We start from the raw sequence: 1,238 nt of genomic DNA on the forward strand, positions 1-1,238 counted from the left end.
GTGTGTGTGTGTGTGTGTGTGTGTGTGTGTGTGTGTGTGTGTGTGTGTGTGTGTGTGTGTGTGTGTGTGTGTGTGTGTGTACTCACCTATATGTACTCACCTATTTGTGGTTGCAGGGGTCGATTCACAGGTCCTGGCTCCGCCTCTTCGTTGGTCGCTACTAGGTCCACTCTCTCCCTGCTCCATGAGCTCTGTCGTATCTCTTTTTAAAGCTATGTCTGGTTCCTGCCTCCATTACGTCACTCTCCATATTGTTCCACTTCCTGACAACACTGTGACTGAAAAAATGCTTCTTAACATCCCTGTGACTCATTTGAGTCTTCAAATTCCAGTTGTGACCTCTTGTTGCTGAGTCCCATCACTGAAATATTCTGTCCCTATCCACCTTGTCAATTCCTATCAGTATTTTATGTGTTGTTATCATGTCCCCCCAATCCCTCCTGTCCTCCAGTGTCGTCAGGTTGTTTTCTCTTAACCTCTCCTCGTAAGACATACCCCATACCTCCAGGACTAGACTAGTCTTGTTGCAAACCTTTGCACTTTATCTAATTTCTTGACGTGCTTGACCAGGTGTGATACTTACCCCAAGATACTTTCCCCTGAGTGAAGTTTACAGCCGTTGGCCACCTAGCCCCTGGCTCCGTCTGCAGTCTTCTTTGACCTTCCCCAATCTTCATGACTTTGCACTTGGTGGGGTTAAACTCCAAGAGCCGGTTGTTGGACCAGGTTTGCAGCCTATCCAGATCCCTATGTAGTCCTGCCTGGTCCTCATCAGATTGAATTCTCCGCATTAGTTTCACCTCGTCTGCAGACAGTGACACCTCTGAGTCTATCCCTTCTGTCATGTCATTCACATATATCAGAAACAGCACCGGCCCTAGGACGGACCCTTGTGGAACATAGCTCGTCACAGGCGCCCACTCTGACACCTAGTCATATACCATCGCTCGTTGTTTCCTTCTTGTCAGGTATTCTCTGATCCATTGCAGTGTCTTTCCTGTTATTCCTGCCTGCTCCTCTAGTTTTTGCACTATCTTGTACGGAACTGTGTCAAAAGCCTTCTTACAGCCCAACAAAATGCAGTCTACCCACCCGTCTCTCTTTCTTGTCTTACTTCCGTCACCTTGTCGTAAAACTCCAGAAGGTTTGTGACACAAAATTTTCCCTTCCTGAAATCGTGCTGGTTATCACGTATATGTTCATTCCTCTCTAGGTGCTCTACCATCCTTTTCCTGATA

This window comes from Cherax quadricarinatus, chromosome 17 (genome assembly GCF_038502225.1).
Source record: "Cherax quadricarinatus isolate ZL_2023a chromosome 17, ASM3850222v1, whole genome shotgun sequence".
Classification (NCBI taxonomy): domain Eukaryota; kingdom Metazoa; phylum Arthropoda; class Malacostraca; order Decapoda; family Parastacidae; genus Cherax; species Cherax quadricarinatus.